The sequence below is a fragment of the Scylla paramamosain genome, unplaced genomic scaffold (assembly GCF_035594125.1).
Source record: "Scylla paramamosain isolate STU-SP2022 unplaced genomic scaffold, ASM3559412v1 Contig12, whole genome shotgun sequence".
NCBI lineage: Eukaryota > Metazoa > Arthropoda > Malacostraca > Decapoda > Portunidae > Scylla > Scylla paramamosain.
In genome coordinates, this window is record NW_026973677.1 from 380,001 (window position 1) to 401,353 (window position 21,353).

General features: G+C 40.2%; 1 long non-coding RNA gene across 2 annotated transcripts in view; it reads left to right on the forward strand.

Moving 5' to 3' along the window:
* The window catches only part of LOC135097119 (uncharacterized), a 123,759-nt gene that overhangs the window by 79,493 nt on the left and 22,913 nt on the right, over nucleotides 1–21,353 (forward strand). Inside the window, exon 4 of one of the 2 annotated variants that reach the window (XR_010265386.1) lies at nucleotides 1–189. This exon is cut by the window's left edge and continues 516 nt beyond it. The exons of the other annotated variant lie outside the window; for it this stretch is intronic. This is a non-coding gene — a long non-coding RNA (uncharacterized LOC135097119). Of the gene's footprint in view, nucleotides 190–21,353 lie in introns of those variants that run through there. 2 annotated transcript variants of the gene reach the window in all.

Sequence of the window (21,353 nt, forward strand, 5' to 3'; positions counted from 1 at the left end):
GCTGTTCTGCTAACTGATGCCAGCTATCCTTAGCAACGGTCAGCGCCGCTCACTGGGCGTCGTTCCAGACATAATTATCATTTATATCGCTGAGGCGTTGCGGCGGTAAACCAGCGGAGTTTATGGCCCAGTAGATTAGTACGCCACGAGAGGAACATGCATTATGAGGCTGTGGGTTGTATTTTACGTTTTGACCCGTGGAAAAGAGTAGTACCAACTTTTGCTAGTGACTTCAGGGCATGCTCCTATCTTCGTCCTTGGCCAGAGCAACACTGCTACGTGGCTCTTACCTCTTATCTCTTGTTGCAGGTCAAGGAAAGAGAGAGAGAGAGAGAGAGAGAGAGAGAGAGAGAGAGAGAGAGAGAGAGAGAGAGAGAGAGAGAGAGAGAGAGAGAGAGAGAGAGAGAGAGAGAGACCAACAACAACAACAAATTGAAGTCAAAAGTTAATAAGAAAAAAAAAATAAAGAAAAAATAAATAAAGAAAAGCAATGTTAGTGAATAGACAGTAATGACCTTAAACGTTTATATATTATATATCTCGGACTTGATGGAGTGTGTGCTACGGAGGTAAAAGAAGAAAACATGGAGGCGGATAGAAGAAAAAAAGGCAATTCAAGTAAGTGAATGGACTTGGGGGACAGATATTATTAGTGCAACTATTACATGCACTCTGCCTCGGCCTGATGGAGGTCTTAGAAGTGTACGAGAGGACAAATTAGGGAAGAAGAGAAAAGAGGTCATTTTTACCAATTACTGGATAGAGATCACAGGTGTTGATGGTAAACGTGTCACTTGTACGTGTCTTGCATCTCATCGTGGCCATGCAGGTGGAAAAAAAGAAAAAAAAAATAAATAAAATAAAGAAGCAAAATAGATAAAAAAAAAAACCTGTTAATGGTCTTAGATGATCGATCTCAGTAGTACAAATGTTACACACCTATTATTTTCATGGTGTTCGTCACAGAAAATAAGGGAATAATGAGGATGAATAAAAAAAGTTATTTTTGTCATTAGATGGACAGTATTGATGGACTTAAAATTATAGCCATTATGAGTGTCTCATCTCACCTGGTGTGGGTCGCGAAGGTGAGGAAAGAGGGAGAAAGGTTAGAATGAATAAAAAAGTCAATTTGTTGTATAAATGGAGAGGGACGATAGAGTTTAAGAGTCGCTAATAATACAGAACCTTAAGTAATATTACTACTCGCTTTACTACTAGTATTTAGGATGAGACTAGCTGCTCTTTTCCATTAATGATCATCCCCCCCATTTGTTCCCGCACTTAGCAAGCCCGCGCCGCGAAGACTGGGCAGTGCCAAAGGGCTGGACAGTAACGTAACGATGGAAGCATTTTCCTTACCCAACCCATCCCACACTGTAGAATGAGAAGTGTTCAGGTAAAAGAGTAAAAGCACTCCCACCATCAGTGTCAGTCTATGAAATGAAAAGTGTTTAATATGTACGAGTAGTTGAAAAGTATTGCCACCTTCCTCTCCCACAAGCTGTGAAGTGAAAAACGCTCATGTAACAGACGAAAGGCACTCCCACTCTACTCTGACCCGCAATATGAAAAATGCCTCAACTATTGCAAAGAGCTCAACCTTCCAAACCTGAATTATGAAAAATGGTCAGGAAGTTTCGAAAGAGCCTCCCCACCCACCCACGCCTGTAAAACGAAGTCATTTTTAGTTGGACTCCTTCACTGGTCTTTCACCGATTTTTGGGCCTTTGGGAGTTGAGTGGTGGCCTGTACGCGCAAAGATAAGAAAAGAGAAAATTAAAATAAAATTATGAACTGAGACGTGCTGATGGTAAAGAAGTCGAGTTTGAACAAGAAAAACAAAATAAAAGCTGTTGTAGGACAGCTTATTTCTTTATTCAAGAAATATTATACGAGTCATAGTGTGCACAAGTTCATTGGTAGTAAACTATTTTCATCTAATTATTTACTGATATTTGTGACCGCTGATGCTACTGCTGCTGCTGATAGTGATGCTGTTGTGGGACAGAAATCCGAGTTCATCTCTCCAAATTAAGAAACAGCTGAGATGCACGTTTGCGGTTTTGTCCATGAGACATTGTGGCCTCCAGTACGTATTGTTATCGGTGTGTGTGTGTGTGTGTGTGTGTGTGTGTGTGTGTGTGTGTGTGCAGGAGCGAGCATGTGTTAGCTTCGTGGTGCATCTCAGCCTCGGGTCACCTCCAGACAGCAAAAAAAAAAAAAAAAAAAAAAAAAAAAAAAAAAAAAATCCAGCACACAAGGCAGGTAAGGCGAGTGTGTCGGCTTTGTGCACCTCATCATCACTTGACTCGTACTCCAATTCCCAGTTTCTACAAGTCCAGATTTAAATTTCGGTTTGAGTTCCACGCTATTACATATTGTTGTTTATATATTTGTTTATTCACTTAGGTGTTTATTTTCATAAATGTCAATTCTTCATTCGTATCTCAGTTTTTACTTTGTTTCATTTTTAATTGTAAGAATTATTTATTCTTATAACATATTTATTTACTTTTTTATTTATTTATTCATATTTATAGACATTTATTTACATGTACAGTTGTTTATCCGTTATCTCAACGTTTACTTTATAATATTTTCAGAAGTTTCAATTCTCTATTAATTTCTCAACTTTTATCTGGAGCTCTGGTTAGGTCCAACGTGAACAACTCACTAACACCTTGACTCACCGACTCTCGTAGAGGATGTAGCTTTCACCTCAATCGCTATTTATGAATCCCGGATACTGTAGGATGCTAAAGTACTGCTGCTGCTGCAGGTGAGAGGGCATCGTCGCTCACTCCACCCACCATGCCACGAAAAAAGCGGTCGAGGAGGAGAAAAAAAAAAAAAAAAAGACAGATTTATATATTAGAGAGGTAGGCTGCCTTAGAGGGGACGAGATAAGGAGGGATTTATCTCTCCTTTAAATTAAGTGTATTCTGTGAGGCATAATAAAGTCGCAACACCGCAAACTACGTGAGGGTGTAGACGAACCTCCTCCGTCACACGCTGCACGGCTTACTCGTGTGTTTTGTAACGTAACCCTTTAACCCTCTCCCTCCCTCACCTCCTATCTCGATGCCCCTCCCACCTTTCGTCTCTCCTTCCAAGCCTTTTTTCTTTAGAACTCCTTAGCTTCCCATAGAACATCTCCCTCCAGACCTGTCTGTTCTCTAATATCCCTTTTTCTCCTCTTCCTTCTTTTCTTTAAAGTTCATAACGAAAGTGTACTTATGTAGAGCATAACTATCATAGAGTGAGCTACCTAGCACTGATTGCTGGAAGTTAGCAGGCGTTGCTGGTACTTTCATCCTATGATGGGCTGTGGATCACTGAGGCCTGTAGCAGTTAGTGAGCATTGTCCATACTTAGTGGCATTGTGGGCCTCACTGTTCCCAGGGATAACTGCATAAAGTGCAGCGCTTCATCACTGCATTACCACGATGGACTGAGCTGAGTCTTGTTTGATTGCTGCCTTCTTGAAATACGAGTGTTCCGGAGAAGGCTATTACATCACCACCCCTGCATAATTCCCCTACATCCTCTACTCTGTCTTACCTTGTTTCATTGTACTATATTGCATTGTATATGAAAATTTGTTTTCTTTCAGGTGGTCAGAAAAGAATAGATTTAAAAAATAATATATACATTTTCCTTTATTTATTTATTTATTAATTTTATATATTTTATTTTATTTTGTGTTTCTGCTTTTCCTTTGTGACAGTTTTGTATAGTGTGTGCTGCTTTCCTAATTGTCTCCAAGCCAACTCGAGCTGGGTTAATGGGTATTGAAGAACCTTCTGCTACATGGTAATGAATTACAATATCCATTAAAAAGAAGCAGTAAATCTTTAACTGATAGCTATCTTCCTCCTCCTCCTCCTCCTCTCTGTTTTACCATGGATATTCAGATTCAGATTCAGATTCTTTATTATTCCATGAGACATGGTTATTCTTACAGATTGGTTTACATAGGTAGTCATGTTTAATATATAATAGCAAATAAAATACACACACACACACACACACACACACACACACACACACACACACACACACACACACACACACACACACACACACACACACACACACACACACACACACACACACACACACGCACACACAATAAAAAGTAGATTGACTCAAAACTTCTTTGCTACTCTGTATTTAACATTTAGTAAACGTCATTTAAAATAATTGTGCTATGATAACATTGACTAATAATTATTTAAAAGAATTTCGCTAAGTCTAGACTTAAAAGCATAAAGGCTTTCAGAATTGATCACATTGGTGGGCAGTGTATTCCATAACTTTGGTCCAAGTATCGTAATGGCTCTGGCACCAGAGTCTGTTCTAGCTCTACCCACATAAAGGTTATAGAGCTGTCTTGTGTTGCTTGTAGTGTGTTCTCTAACTGTGGGAAATTTGAGGTACCAGTCTGGATAACAGTTATTGACAGCCTTATAAACAGTTGTACATTTATCAAGGGTGTGCTTCTCTTTGATTTTCAACCACTTTAACTCTTTTATGAAGGGGGTTACATGATCATACTTTCTGGTACACCCAACAGCTACTTTAGCTGCAAAATTTTGCAATTTCTGAACATTGTGCAGCAAAGTTTCATTAGTTGTACCCCATATTACAATACAGTAATTTATTAAACTGAGAACTAGTGACTGTACTACAAGTATTCTTGTTGATTTATCAAAGTTCTGGCTTATTCTATTAATGAACATTAATGCACCCATTACTTTCTTTGTTAATTCACCAATATGTACGTCAAAAAGCATGTATTTATCAATGAAAACACCAAGATTTTTAACATGAGAGCTTGGGTAAATGAAGTCTCCATCACAGTCTATTATGGTGTTCGGAGGAATCTGTGACAGAAGTTGTCTGTTACCAATGAAGATACATTGTGTTTTCTTTGAATTTAACATCAGCCCGTTTCTAAGAAAATACTGTTTTACATTCCGCAGAGTTTCTTCCGTTCTAGAGATGAGAGCTACAAGGTTATTTGGAGTGTCGGCGTGGAGAAACTGAGTGTCATCAGCATACTGTGTTAGACAACATTCGTTGATGCTCTCATTAAGGTCATTTACATAAATCGAAAATAAAACGGGTCCGAGAATTGAACCTTGTGGGACTCCATAAGCTACGTTAAGTTTATTAGATACTGTGCTATTGAGACAGACAGACTGAGCTCTGTTTTCAATGTAACTTTTAAGCCAGAAGATGTCCATTTTTATTGCAGAACATTTTTTTAAAAGGATCTCATGACTGACACTGTCAAAAGCTTTAGAGAGGTCACACAAGGTTAACAATGTAATTTTCTTAGAGTCCATATTGCTATATATTTTGTTTGTGATAACAGTAAGTGCAGTCTCTGTTGACAGTTTTGGACGAAAGCCATGTTGGGTGTTAGACAATGATTGACTAAATTCCAAGAAATACATGAGTTGATTAGTGACAACTTTTTCTAATAGTTTTGATATGATAGGTAATAGAGAGATGGGTCGAAAATTATTTGGATCATTAACATCACCGGTTTTGAGTATTGGTACAACTAGTGCGTGTTTCCAGGATGTAGGAAAGATGCCTGTTACAATTGAAGTATTGATGATACACGTCAAATAAAAAGCTATAACATAGAGTGCATCCTTAATAAATCTCATTGAAATGCCATCCGAACCTACAGAACTAGTTTCTTTTAGGTTTTTGATAGTGAGGATAACAGTTTCAACACTTACAGGATGAGGTCTAAAAAGATCATCGTCACCTAAAGCTACATTAAAATTATTTGCATCAGATACATTTTCACCATGGAGGAACTCTTGTGTTTGTTCATACGTTTTCTTCCCGACATTTGCAAAATGAAAATTAAATTCATTGGCTTTGTTAGCTATGATATGAGCCAAGTATAAAAGAATATATGTAGCAAAGCAAATTAACTTAGGTTGCCTGTGACATTCTTACGCTCGCTAAGTTTCAGATTAAAAAAAACGCCGGGAAGTGGTAGCATTTTAGCACCACTCCCCCACAGCTTGGTTTCACTTTTACTACGGATTGCCGCCTCGCTACGCTCACGCTGACGAGACTGTCCCACTTTCCTCTCACACTCTTCATTGGTTGTTCCTGTCCCCATGGTATATAGAAGGTCACTACCAGCTCGGGTAATCTGACGCAGAGAGAGCATGTATGTCTCTGTCGCGTATTCTTGACCCTCTAGTTACGGTCATTCTTATGGTGAGAGTTGCTACCCATTGGTTATTGATGGTTGTTCAAATGAAGATGATTTCATGTGTGTATTGATGCGTTAATTGACGCTGACCGTAGGTGTTGTTAAGGGTAATGTTGTTTTATTTGCACATGTTGTTTTGTTATTTGTAATAGTAACACGATGTCTGGCGTTTAATGGTTCAATCAGGTGCTTCTGTGACTCTTGAAACGTGTGCATTCTCTCTCTCTCTCTCTCTCTCTCTCTCTCTCTCTCTCTCTCTCTCTCTCTCTCTCTCTCACACACACACACACACACACACACACACACACACACACCTCAACTCGGTGATTAAAGGAAACGAGAAGGGGAACACTGTCTTTAACGTTACTTGGAACTTGTATCTACGTTGATGAGGTGGCTAATTGGACGCGGCCTTCGAGGAGGAGTGTGGTTTGTTGGTCATCACCCTGTTCTCTACTATCACTTTACGAGTATATTAGCCATTAGGATGGACAGCGGGAGTGACATCGTCAGACCTTCACCAGCCTTGTGCGCGGACCTTCTAACACACACACACACACACACACAGGCTGTGGTGGCAAGCGGATGTGCCTGGCTGTGCTCGGTTTCCGTGTTGGAACTCTGTTGTTCGTGCTGAAACTTAGCTGGTCTTCACAATGGATACCGAAGTTATTAAAGTCTTGCTTGATTCTCAAGAAAAGACTTTCCATACCGCCATGGATTTTGTAGTTGACCAGTTCAAGTCAAGAATACGGGAAGCAGAGGTAACCATCCAGGACCTAACTCGAAGCCTGGAGTTTTCTCAGGCCGAAGTCAAGGATCTACAAAGTGAAGTAAAAGAGCTCAGGAAATTCGCAAGTGAAATTTTGAAGTCACAAATTAAGGACCTTGAACAAAAACAGAATTACCAAGAAGATTATAACAGACGAAATAATTTACGCATAAGTGGGATTGAAGAAAAACTTGGTGAAACATGGGAAGAAGAAACAGCCATAGCAGTGTCGAAGCTCATTGAAGAAAAGCTTCAGTTGCCTGCTGTAAAATTAGAACGCGCTCACAGAACCGGACGTGTGTTGCCTTCTCGTTCTCGTGCATTGCTCAATAAATCTACTTGTCCATTACTCTCAAACGATTCAGTGTGTTATTTCAAATACATTAACTGACCCTCGGGAAAGTTTAAAGGGATTTCAAGGGTGGTCATCATTCTGGTGGTAGTTTAACAAGGCTTCTGCGCCACGAATGAGAAAAAATAACCATGGAAACCCGACGAATAATGTGTGTTGTTGAAAATTTTCCTTACGAAAGTCCGCAACGTTTCAAAATACGGCAGTTTTATAATAACGCGGATATTAATGAACTACTGGGAAAAGAGTATGTAATGACAGTGGTTTGTAAAAGTATTTTTTTCAGAATCTTGATGCGGTATTTGTTTGAGAACTTGTTAATTCAGGTGCCAGTATTAGTACTGTACACAGATGGAAAGGAAATGACAAGAAAATGGCTCAGAGCAGGAAAATTAGATCACACGACTATTAGATGTCTATGCCTTTTGATTACGAGCATATCGCAGGAACACATTATGATCCTGAGCTTGAAACATTACAAAACTTTACTGCTGTATAACTTGAATGGCAGTTTCCCTAAAGTGGTGATTGCAGGGAATATTCACGGCCTTACTTATAAGCCCGATAAAAAGTAAATAGAGACAAGACAGTATGTGCTTAACGCAACTCCTGCATCATACGAGGTAAAACACACACACACACACACACACACACACACACACACACACACACGTGCTATTATAACGTCACTATCTAAAGGATTTATGCGCCGCTCAGTGAGGTGCCGCGTTAAAGCCTTCCAAACAACACATTATTTCCTCTGTTTGCTTACACGAGTGACTAACTCAGTGCTAGTGTTGAGCAAGAGTTACGGGGGTTCTCCACCACTGTGTCACGCTGCGCCGCCTCCACATTTTTTGTCTGGCTCTGCATCAACACTTTGACGGCTTTTTGTTTTGCAAGTGTTAGGGTCCAACCAAGGTCCATGTAGACTGGCCAACCAGCCGAGCTGGGGGTAGCAGGGGTGATGACGTCATCCACGCCACACCTCCCCGCCACTCACAGTACTGACTTTAACTTGACTACACATAGAGCCTGTTATCTCTTCCCCTACCCCTTTTTTTTAACAGCATTACATATTACCTAGATGCATTACTAATTGGATGAATAAATGGAATATTAAAGGGTCTATTGTAAGCACAAATATATTCATAATAATTATGGCAAACAGTAGTCATAATACAAAGAAAAATTAAGTTCACACCATTCATAATGTTAGCATAAATATTCAATATTTGTTATTAAATATAAACCACTTAATCGTAACCTAAACAACAAAGACAAACAGGTAATATAGTCCTGGTGAAAAGATATTTTGGCAAAAAATGATATGACATGATGAGGCACATCAAGTCCAACATTTTGTAATTCACGAACAAGCGTTTTGAAGCACTCTTTTCCTTCCTTGAGACTGTCACCGTGTATTACTTGAAATGTTTCTCTCATAGTTGTTAACTGGGAAAAGAAGGTGTCAGCAGGAGCAAACAATCCACCTGTGTTTACTTCATCAATCCATGTTTTAGCCATGGCAGTAGGCCTACACTCACTTGCTTTGTGGCCTAAGTGAGGCTATTTTGTGTTAAATTTTTTTAACAATATAACCACCAATGTATTTGAGAGATTCTTCTTCTATAACTACGTGGATTGCTTTCTGTGGATTAGAAACTGAGATTACACAGTCTCTTAGGTTTTCATCAATGTTATCATACTCATAATTTACATCAGGCCCAACATCCAAATCTTTGAAGCAGAGACTAGTAATGTACAGTTCTGATGCCAACTGCCTCTCATCAAAACATGAAACTTCATTTTCCCTTTTCTCAAGTTTAGTTTTATTTGTCAAACAGTCAAAATTTGCTGCAGTTGTAGTTGGTTTCTGAGCAAGAAATGTAACGTCTTTTTCTAGGAGTAAGTGTTTGAGGCGATATTTAAAAGTTACAGCATTTGGATGGTCGTATGTTCCTCGCATTTGCCGTATGTACCCAAATAAATGCTCCAGGCTGTCTTGATTTAGATTTCTAGTTAAAATATACTTGAGGTCGAAAGACTTTTACAGCATTCTGTACAGTCCTGTTATTGACTGAGGTGATAGTATCACTCACTTCTGAAATTTATAGAGGCCTTTTGACACTGGGTTTTTTTTATCTCATTGAAGTTATTACCTCAGTTATCCTGTTTAAAACACTATCCTGATGATCAAAGTTCATTCTAAATGCATGAAGTGATTGTTTTTCACCAAACTTATGTGAGGAATTCAGCACATCAAACCATTCATCAACAAGACCTATGAGGTCACCAGTTTCCTTCCAACATCTACTCTTCAACAGACCTCTCTCTCTCTCTCTCCAAGATATTTCAGTGAACTAGAACATGACTTTGACATCAACTGAACTGCATACATAACCCGCTGTCGCTGTGGGCCCTCTATATTTACATGCATTTCATTTGATTTGTAAGCTAAACCATATTCAGTTTTACTTGCTGTCATCATTTCACGAATACAAGAATCATTCACAAAGCTTCCATCCTGTAAATAAAACCCTGAATCGAGAAAATTGTTCCTTATCAGCTTAATCAAATGTGGAACGTCTGCAAAGACAAAAATATCTCGATCAGGGGCAGTTGGGTTTTTAAAGGAAAAATTTTTTTTTGCCACAGGATCAATGCCAAAATCTTTCCACATCTTCAGATTACTCGATCCCAAGTCATGAACAATTGCAACAGCAGGGTATCCTGCACACTCAACCTCTTTTATTAAACTTATACAAATTTCGTGCATGTCAGATATATCATAACCATAATAAATTGGCTACTTCCGTTTTGCTACAAGTCCACTCAGCATCACAAGCTGAAGATTGTCATGAGGTTTGTAGAGTATATCCTTACACTTATCATAACTCCATTCACTTGCGATGCTCATTTCATCTAGCGATATTACACATAATCTTCTTGTGGACTAACAAAATTTGATTTAGTTTTCATAAGTGACAAAACAGAATGCAGAATGCCAGGTTCACAATCAAAATTCTTGGCTCGTTCATTTAATGTTGACTTACATGGCAAAGGAATGCCCCTTCTCAGTTCTCAGATATTCATAACACTTGGGACTCATGTTTCTCAGAGTTAATGCCGTTGATATGTCTTCATCTGGCCAGTGTCTAACATATTTCTTACTTATGATTGCATCAATTTGTGTTTTGCTGAAAATGGGTTTTAAAATGTTTTCAATGATACAATGCACTTCACTTTCGTTTTCTGATGGATCAGATATGTTTTTTTTTTCTTTTTTCTTTCAAAGCAGCATTCTGTTTTTTTTTTTTTTTTCAAATCTTTATTCTCATTTTCCAGCTGCTAAATTTTGTGAAGCAGCAGTTCACAGACACTGCTGCCACTCACATCACTTGTGCCCTCTTCTTTTTCACATTGATCACTTTCATTTATTACATTGGCATGATGAGCCAACACATCTTGTAAGCTTGTTTCCCCACTACTTGTTGTCTTTGTAGATTTTTCAGTTGCGCTAGCTGGCAGTGCATCACTGTTGTTCCCTCTCCCGATTCTTGATTCATATTCAGCTTCAGACAATGTTTCGTGCACAGTTCTTTTGTGTCCACGTTTTTCTGTCCTGGCAGACCTCTCACTGCATCTTGCCCTTACACTTTTAATTCATAAAATTAACATCAGCTTAACCCTCCCTGTACCAATACTCCAATTTAAGCCCCAACTCGTTTTTAGTAATAAAAACACGTTTTTCTGATAGAAATGCCATACAAGAAGAGTCTTAGAATCAAGGCCAATTTACATTGGCCTTGCTTAGATTCATTTCCACTATCAGAAAATTATACTTTCATCAGTGAAAACGAGTTGGAGCTGAAACTGAAGTAAGCTTATACCTAAATAACACTGGTAATGCCTTTGCTTCACAGGTAGGCTATATAGCACTATAAGCACCACAGAGGCATGCAATAATCATTTAGAAAATTCATCAATTTAACCTACCTTGAGGTAAATTAAGGGATCTGTCAGTGTCCTGTAACTCTTGGGTGCCTCAGTGCCTAAGAGACGATGCTTTAAATCATCCTTGTAGTCAGAACTTATAAAATGCATGGAACATATCACTGCATTGTCTACACTGAACACATCACCTCGGGAACAAGCTTGAATCCGCTGCTGTCTGCGATTTTTTTCCTTGCGAAACTTGAAATACTTAATGGCTAAACCTGTTTTTCTTTTCGTGTATTGCATCCAAACACTGAGCAATTGTTCGGCATGTTTAGTTGTTTACAGCACTGTGGAGGGTTTGATGAACACTCCAGCTAGCCCAGTGTCCACAAGCGATATGTAAACAACAGGAAACTCCAGGCGTGAGGCCAAAGTACCCGAATTTCCCGCCAAAAGTCAGCTGTCAGTGAGCACTGAGCTGGGGTGGCGCAGGAAGTGTGGCGTGGATGACGTCATCACCCCTCCTCCCCCGCTCGGCTGGCTGACCAGTGTAGATGGACCTTGGGTCCAACCGAGAATACAAAAAAAAAATAAATAAATAAAAAAAACAAAATAATAATAATAATAGTAAAAAGGCATAAAAGAAAGCACCAGGTACGCCATTCCCCCCACAAAAGGTATAGATTCCACAAAGTCGGCAGCTTATTTATGGAGATGCCTTGATACTCATCGTAGTTTGGTGAAGGAAGTAAAACTGAGATAACTGAGATTCATTTTACATCTCGCATGATCTTAGTGACAGGTGGAGTGTAAATGGAACAATTATTCAGTATCTCGGGAATATCACATTAATGTAATAACGGTAATGATTGATTAACAGGATTGTACTAGACACAGCGGCGATGAAATCTTTCCTCATATTCTAAGACTCATTGTACCCTCATCAGGAATACCTTCAAAACCGCGGAGTACGCTAGTCGCTTTTCCGTGAGTGTTTTGCCCATTAAAGATATAGACCACTTCCTGAGCTGTCACTAGAATCTTGAAAAACTTTTTAGAAAATTTTTCGAAATTCTTTAAAAAACACAAAAATCACCCCTAAAGCAAGTCAGAAAAAAAGATAAGACCCTAAACTTAAGCATTTGAGAATCCAGCGCCTTGTAGCTGGGGAGTACACGAGAAACAGTGACTGTTCCTCGAGACCCACGCCTTTAAAAAGATATCACAGAACTGGGGGTGAGGGAGTCTTACTATTTGCAGGGAGCGAGGCAAGGTAAATACATAACACGTGGTAGTGATTGTCCCCCGGGCCTGGGTGTTGCCGCGAACGTTGCTGCTCCTTTACTTAACAATGCTTTCATGTTAATGGAGAAGGAATCGGATCCGCGCTTACGTTTTCCTCGAGCCTGTTGTTCATTTCATATTATAATTCCTCGGGTGGAAAGAATACCGAGAAAGAGAGAGAGAGAGAGAGAGAGAGAGAGAGAGAGAGAGAGAGAGAGAGAGAGAGAGAGAGAGAGAGAGAGAGAGAGAGAGAGAGAGAACCTGGAAGGGGGAATGGGAGGCGAGGATGGAGACCAAGGGAAAGAAATGAGAGGAAAGGGAAGGTGAGAAGACAGTGAGGAAGACAAGAAGACAAAAGTGAGAAAGGGAGAGTGAGATAGAAATAGAGGAAAGATAGAAGATGATGGAGCGTAAAGGAAAAGAAAGGAAAGGAAAGGAAAGGTGAGGAGACAGTGATAAAGAGAGAGAGAGAGAGAGATAGAGATAGAGAGAGAGAGAGAGAGAGAGAGAGAGAGAGAGAGAGAGAGAGAGAGAGAGAGAGAGAGAGAGAGAGATGGAAAGAAAGGATGGAAAGCAAAGGAAATAAAGGAGGATAGACAAGATGAAAATATAGTGAGGAGGGAAAGGATAGAAGTGGGAGAAGAAGAAAGAGGATACGGAAAATGAATGGGAGGAGAGGAAGTAGTGAAAAAAGAAGAGAAGAGGGGAAAGGGAAGAAACGGAGAGGAAAGAGAAAAAGAGGAGGGAGGATATATGAGGAAAGAGAGAAGGGGATGTGAATAGAAGAGGAAAGGGAGGAAGGAGAGAACAAATGAAGGTGAGAAAGGAGGAAAGAATATGGATGAGTAGGAGAGAGAGAGAGAGAGAGAGAGAGAGAGAGAGAGAGAGAGAGAGAGAGAGAGAGAGAGAGAAAGAGAAAGAGAGAGAGAGAGAGAGAGAGAGAGAGAGAGAGAGAGAGAGAGAGAGAGAGAGAGAGAGAGAGAGAGAGAGAGAGAGAGAAAGAGAAAGAGAGAGAGAGAGAGAGAGTAGAGAGAGAGAGAGAGAGAGAGAGAGAGAGAGAGAGAGAGAGAGAGAGAGAGAGAGAGAGAGAGAGAGAGAGAGAGAGACAGAGACAGACAGAGACAGAGACAGAGAAATAAGAAAAATACGAGAAGGAGGAGAGGAAAATATGAGGAGCCAAGAGAAAGCTAGGAGGAGGTAATAGGGAAGTGGAAAGGGAAGAAGGGAAGAAAAGAGGAAATGAATATAAAGGGAAGAGCGGAACCATAAAAAAAAAAAATAAGGAAAGGAATGGGCGAGAGAAAATGGTAGGAAAGGACACTTGATAGATTAACTGATTCATTGATTGGTTAATTTCAATACACCGTAACAAAGTGAACGAAGAGAAAAGGAAGAACGAGAAAATAAAAGAGAGAGAGAGAGAAGAGGAAGAAAGCAGAGAAAAGAGAGGAAAGAACTAGTGTTAAGGAAAAAAAATCCATTTCGCTGTTGGTGTGAAAGAAATCGTAAAGACAGCTGGCCTTCTGGAAAACAATATTCGCTGCCTTATGAGCGGGGAGGACGTGTCGCTGCCCAGCCTGTCGTACCGAGGGGTGCCCTGGCTCTCCGCCTCCCGCCTCGCACTGCTTCCTTCATGCTCACGTTTAGGCTTTCAGTCCCAAACTGAAAACATGATGGCTGATTTTTTTATTGTTGCTCAGTGTATTCCAGAACCTGTGAGGCGCTGTTTTTTTTACAAAATATCTAAACAGACAGTTGGATCCTTATGATATTTTGACAGTGCATTCCCAAATGTGTTTAATTGAGGAGTTTACTCTTGACAGTGAAGACGAAGCTGGCAAGAGCAGAGAAGGCATTCCGACAGGGAAGGTTTTATATGACGTAGCAATGACGTGAATGAGGTACGGGCTCGGAGAAAGGAAAGGAGGGGAGGGAGGGGAAGACTGGAGTGCAGTGAGGGAGGGGAGGGAAGGGAGGGGAAGGGGGGGAGAAGACGGGAGTGGAGTGATACACGGTACAACTGCGTCACGTAAAAACTTCCCTCCGAATGTCTTCCCTGTTCTTGCCTCCTCCGCCTTCAAAGCCAAGAGCAAACTCAAATGAGTTCATAAATTCCATTGGCCTTTTAGGTAAACTTTATCTGTTCGTTTTTCCTGCTTGTTACGACTTGAGCGATTTCAAGACAAGTATCAAGTCAACTCCGTAACTAAATTGACGATTTTTAGTTTGGAGGGAGAGGGAGACGGAAAGTTGACCGGGCATTTCCCCCTAGTGGCTGTGCCATTGTCCAGGTTCCTTGACACGTGAAAAAAAAAAAAAAAAAAAAAAAAAAAACATATATATATATATATATATATATATATATATATATATATATATATATATATATATATATATATATATATATATATATATATATATATATATATATATATATATATATATATATATAATAATAATAATAATAATAATGACAATAATCATCAAGTAAAGCAAACAACGTACACACACCTATAACAGTGAAGGCAAGATCGCAGGTACAAGCACAAGAACAAGACGTCAAATCGTATGAATAAAGGTCATTGGAAGCCTTACCGCTGCTGAATAGTGATGAGACACTAGAACTATGTGGCTGTGACTCTTGGAGGCTGTGGGGACACCATTGTTGCTGTGTTTCCTGATGACTCGCTCAGACTAGGCTGAGTTTGCTGTCGTTGCTGCACCGAAGAGGACCATCTCTTTGAGAACATCACTGATATTTGATCCTCTCTCTATTATAGAGCATTTGATGGCAAATTATGGACATACTACACCAAGCTGTTTGTCGTTGCTGCTGCAGAGACCACCATCTCTTTGGATATCACAATCATATTTAGTTTCCTCTCATATTTCTCTCTATCACAGCGTGTTAGATGGCAAGTTTTGGACAACGCAATAATATTCAGTGTACCCGTATTTATTCCCACCGCATTGTGTCTGGCAGCAAATTTCGTCATTCAGGAAAGTCTGGCTATCATGATAACACATCTCTAATGTCTTTCTTCATCACAGCATATCAGAGAGAAAACTTTTGGATATTACAATAATAATTCACGTTCCTATTTCAGTACGTTAGGCAGCAAATGTTGGACATCCCAGTGACAATATCTCCCTTTTCAAGTGTTTATCACTGCACGTCAGATAACAAGTTGTGGACGAAAGATCTGGTAGGAGACAGGAAAATTTGGACGAAAAATCAGATGATAGGGAGATTTAGCACAACCCTTGTATTGGTGATGAAACTGAGGCACCGAACAGATGTATTTCATTTGTCTTTCAGATTTGATTTGATTTGTCTTCCAGATTTGACTTACCTGTGCCTTGGAAACTGTGAAGACTGCATGGTATTCGTGAGGTTAGTAATTTATTGATATTCTTGATCCACACTCGTGAAAACAGATATAGTTTGCTTTGCCCTTGCGCCACGTGTATAATTATGTTAACGTAATAACATACAGGATTGAACTGAACAGTGCTGAGTCCAGTTTAAGAAGCTCGTACATTCCTTTTTTTCCCTAAATGAATGTGGCGAGTGGAATTCATGAACCACTTCTCAGATGGCAGATATTGTTTACCCTTGCACCACATGGGTAAAAAATTCCTAATTCGATAATGTACAGTCCAGTATAAGATCAGACTTTCTCCTTTCCTATTTAAGTGTGCTTATTGACATTCATGAACCGGAGCTCAGGAAGGCAAGGCAATATCGTGTGCTTTACTTTTGTACCGCTCGAAACATATCAGAATAAGATGCAACATTTACTGTGATAACGACGTGTGTAAACAACACTAAACTTTCTTTTTGCTGAGTTAAGGAGTGTGTATAACGACATTCATGAGCCACACCTCAGAAGGCCAAGCCAGTGCAGTGTGCTTTACCCTTGAAAACGTAATAAAAGATGCAGCATTTGGTTAGATAGCTCCCGGTGTAAGAGCATTCCACTTCCTTCTTTTCCAACTTAAGTATCTTGACATTCATGAAGTTCACCTCACAAATTCAAGCAAATATTGTATATTGTACCTCACAAACACTTGAAAATATAGAAGAAGTCGTAGCTTTCAGTGTGATAGCGTCCAATGTAAGAATATCCGACTTTTTGTCCATGTTTATAGGTGGATATATTGACAATCATGAACGCACCTCAGAAATCTAAACTTACATAGAATTCTTTACCGTTGTATCATAAAAAAGAAAAAAAAAAAAAAACATACCAGAATAATATATATCAAACTCCATATTAGTCGCTGCAAGAGTACCCGACTTTGGCTTTCTACGTCAGGGTCGAAGTTACGCTGATTGGCATTTATGAACGCCCCCTTAGAAAAACAACACAGTATGCTTCACCTTACCACCACATTAAAAAAAAAAAAAAAAAATGATTGATGTGTAAATCTTGGGTGTAGCGTCCACTGTAAGAGCTTCATTTTTTTTTTTTTTTTTTTCGTTAGTTGAGTTGATTTTTATTATCACTCGATTTTCTTTTTTTTTTCTAGGAGGGACACTGGCCAAGGGAAACAAAAAAAAAATGCCCACTGAGAGGCCAGTCTCATAAGAGGGTCCAAAGCGGTAGTAAAAAGTTCAAGGATAAGTGTCTTGAAACCTCCCTCTTGAAGGAATTCAAGTCATAGGAAGGTGGAAATACAGAAGCAGGCAGGGAGTTCCAGAGTTTACCAGAGAAAGGGATGAATGATTGAGAATACTGGTTAACTCTTGCATTAGAGAGGTGGACAAAATAGGGATGAGAGAAAGAAGAAAATCTTGTGCAGCGAGGCCACGGGAGGAGGGGAGGCATGCAATTAGCAAGATCAGAAGAGAAGTTAGCATGAAAATAACGGTAGAAGACAGCTAGAGATGCAGCATTGCGGCGATGAGAGAGAGGCTGAAGACAGTCAGTTAGAGGAAAGGAGTTGATGAGACGAAAAGTTTTTGATTCCACCCTTTCTAGAAGAGCAGTATGAATGGAACCCCCCAGACATGCGAAGCATACTCCATACATGGACGGATAAGGAAGGCCCTAGTACAGAGTTAGCAGCTGGGGAGGATGGGGGGTGAGAAAAACTGGCGAAAACGTCTCAGAACGCCTAACTTCATAAAAGCTGTTGTAGCTGGAGATGAGATACGAAGTTTCCAGTTCAGATTATAAGTAAAGGACAAACCAAGGATGTTCAGTGTAGAAGAGGGGGACAGTTGAGTGTCATCGAAGAAGAGAGGATAGTTGTATGGAAGGTTGTGTCGAGTTGATAGATGGAGGAATTGAGTTTTTGAGACATTGAACAAAATTTGCTTTGCCCCAGTCAGATATTTTAGAAAGATCAGAAATCAGGCGTTCTGCGTCTTCCCTGCGTGAAATGTTTACTTCCTGAAGAGTTGGACGTCAATGAAAAGACGTGGAAAAGTGCAGGGTGGTATCATCAGCGTAGGAGTGGATAGAACAAAAAATTTTGTTTAGCAGGTCATTAAAGAATAATAAGAAGATAGTGGATGACTGGACAGAACTCTGAGGAACACCATTTCTGATAGATTTAGGAGAAGAACAGTGACCGTCTACCACAGCAGCAATAGAACGGTCAGAAAGGAAACTTGAGATGAAGTTACAGAGAGAAGGATGGAAGCCGTAGGAGGATAGTTTGGAAATGAAAGCTTTGTGCCAGACTCTATCAAAAGCTTTTGATATGTCCAAGGCAACAGCAAAAGTTTCACCAAAATCTCTAAAAGAGGATGACCAAGACTCAGTAAGGAAAGCCAGATCACCAGTAGAGCGGCCTTGACGGAACCACATAATGGCGATCAGATAGAAGGTTGTGAAGTGATAGATGTTTAAGAATCTTCCTGTTGAGGATAGATTCAAAAACTTTAGATAGGCAGGAAATTAAAACAATAGGACGGTAGTTTGAGGGATTAGAATGGTCACCCTTTTTAGGGAACAGGCTGAATGTAGGCAAACTTCCAGCAAGAAGGAAACGTAGATGTTGACAGACAGAGATGAAAGAGTTTGACTAGGCAAGGTGCAAGCAGGGAGGCACAGTTTCGGAGAACAATAGGAGCGATCCCATCAGGTCCATAAGCCTTCCGAGGGTTTAGGCCAGCGAGGGCATGGAAAACATCATTGCGAAGAATTTTAATAGGTAGCATGAAGTAGTCAGAAGGTAGAGGAGAGGGAGGAACAAGCCCAGAATCGTCCAAGGTAGAGTTTTAGCAAAGGTTTGAGTGAAGAGTTCAGCTTTAGAGATAGATGTGAAAGAAGTGGTGCCATCTGGTTGAAATAAAGGAGGGAAAGAAGAAGAAGCAAAGTTATTGTAGATATTTTTGGCTAGATGCCAGAAATCACGAGGGGAGTTAGATCTTAAAAGATTTTGACACTTTCTGTTAATTAAGGAGTTTTTGGCTAGTTGGAGAACAGATTTGGCATGGTTCCGGGAAGAAATATAAAGTACATGAGATTCTGGTGATGGAAGGCTTAAGTACCTTTTGTGTTTCCAGTCTTCGTACTTGTTCTCTTTGTCCTCCTCGTCGCAACCTCTTCACGATGACCAAAATATCTCCTGCTTTTTGGTTTTCCATTTTAATCCTCCTCCTCCTCCTCCTCCTCCTCCTGGTCTGAATCCGATCCCAAATGACAGACACGGCAGTGGTGATGCTTCTGGCGGTGGTGGTGATGGCAATGGCGCCTGTCTGGAGGTGATGGTTATGGTGGCGGCGGTGGTGGTGGTGGTGGCGGTGGCGGCGGCGGTGGTGATGGTGGTTAATAAATTCGCTTGGTAATGAAGGGAGTTTGTAATGGTGAAGTTGGCAGTGATAGTTACCGGAAACGTACGTGTGTGTGTGTGTGTGTGTGTGTGTGTGTGTGTGTGTGTGTGTGTGTGTGTGTGTGTGTGTGTGTGTGTGTGTAGACTCTTCATACATAGCGTGAAAAAAAAATAAAGAAAGAAAGAAAGAAAACAAAAGCAGACGTAACTATTTGACTCACCTTTAATTTTCCAACCCACGTGACTCGTTGTTTTGTCCAAGCTTCAACACCACCTCTTCATACCTTCCATAAATCTGTCCCCATATTATTTATCTTTTACCTTCCCAACCCAAATGACTCGTTCCTGTATCTTGGCTGTACGTGATGCAACAGAGGGCGGGAGTAGCCACTGGGCGCAGAGTATCTAAGAGCAGAGGAGGGGAGAGGAAGGGGGGAGGAGTTGATAGGAGGATAGAAGAGAGGAGCGGAGTGGCAATTTCACGCTCAAGTCAGGGGAAGAGTGAGAGAGAGAGAGAGAGAGAGAGAGAGAGAGAGAGAGAGAGAGAGAGAGAGAGAGAGAGAGAGGGTGAAAATTAAGATGAAGATGATGAGGAATAAGAGACTGCAAAGGATGGAAGTGGAGGAGGAAAGAAGAGGAGGAGCAGGAGGAGGAGGAGGAGGAGGAGGAGAAGGAGGAGCTCTGCAGGAGATGAGACGGTGAGTTGAGCTGATTGCCTCTTACGTACATGCTAGTATTGTGTGTGTGTGTGTGTGTGTGTGTGTGTGTGTGTGTGTGTAAAGGTGTGTGACATTCCGTTAGTTCTTGTTAGTTTCGGTAAAAGGATATGTCTTTTTGTCTCTGTCTCCTTGCTTGTCAGTTGGTGTGTGTGTGTGTGTGTGTGTGTGTGTGTGTGTGTGTGTGTGTGTGTGTGTGTGTGTTGCTCTTCTTGTTTCTCTTGTCTCTTGTCAGAAAGTGAACATAAATATCTGGAAAAGAAGGAAAGTATTTCACTCCTATTACACAAACACTTCCTCTCGGCACATCCTCTCTCTCTCTCTCTCTCTCTCTCTCTCTCTCTCTCTCTCTCTCTCTCTCTCTCTCTCTCTCTCTCTCTCTCTCTCTCTCTCTCTCTTTCTCTTTACATTATTAATTTATCTCTTTGTTTATCCCTGTTTTTTCTTTTGATTTTCATTGCTTATTTTCTTTCCTTGTCTATCCTTCCCTCTCCCTTCTTTTCCTTTTTTTTTCTTTTACCCAGATACTTTATCTCCCTTGTTCCATCCTTTCTCCTTTATTCCTTTTCGATTTTCAACATATTTTTTTTTATTTTCCTTTATCCTTCCTTCTTTCCTTCCTTTTTTTTACTCTTGGTTTTCGGTTACCACGTTATTTTTACCTCCCTTTTTTTCAGGCTCTCTTTCTCTCTTCTTCCTTTCGATTCTGAAGCTTATTTAATTTTCATTATCTATCTCCTTCCTTCCTTCTCTCGATTTTCGTTTGTTCTGTTCTTTTATCTCTTCTGTTTGTTCCTTCTCCCTTCTTTATCTTGTTTTATCTTCTTCCTCTTTCCTTCTTTCTCCTTCCTTTGTGTAGATTTTCGTTTATTTATTATTTAATCTTCCTTCTCCATCTTTCTTCCTTCTTTTCTCTACGTTTTCCATTTATTCCATTACATTATCTTCCTTTGTCTCTCCTCCCTTCCCTCTTCCCTCTCTAGATTTTCTTTCCTCTTTCACCTTTCTCTTTCCTCCATCTTGGACTGTTACCTCCTCTTCTCTGCCTTTCCCTCTAATTTTTCTCTCTTCCCAGTTCTACATTTCATTCTGTTCATTTCCTGTTAGCACCTGGGACCCTCTTCTCCCTCTCTCTCTCTCTCTCTCTCTCTCTCTCTCTCTCTCTCTCTCTCTCTCTCTCTCTCTCTCTCTCTCTCTCTCTCTCTCTCTCTCTCTTCCTATTTTGTCTCTATTACGTTTCTTCCTCCTCCT